General features: G+C 39.1%; 1 pseudogene; it reads left to right on the plus strand.

The window, feature by feature from the left end:
- LOC118334835 overlaps positions 1-238 on the plus strand; it is a 24,029-nt pseudogene that overhangs the window by 1,776 nt on the left and 22,015 nt on the right.

Raw genomic sequence — 238 nt, forward strand, 5'->3', positions numbered from 1 at the left:
GGTGCAGCTACTGCACTCACAGGTGAGACCTAATAATTTATTGCAACCACTGCAGATGACGGACTAGTTTCTTGGACATTCTAAAGAACTTAAGGCATTACTAGTTCTAAGTGAATTAACAGTAACACACATTCTTAAATTCTCAAATTTCAAAAATATGTAGAACACCGGCCTGATAAACCAAAAGAAGAAGTTGGAGGCTGATACATCCCAACTTCAGACTGAAGTGGAGGAAGCA

This window comes from Morone saxatilis, unplaced genomic scaffold (assembly GCF_004916995.1).
Source record: "Morone saxatilis isolate NCDOM2014 unplaced genomic scaffold, NCSU_SB_2.0 Contig23, whole genome shotgun sequence".
Classification (NCBI taxonomy): domain Eukaryota; kingdom Metazoa; phylum Chordata; class Actinopteri; family Moronidae; genus Morone; species Morone saxatilis.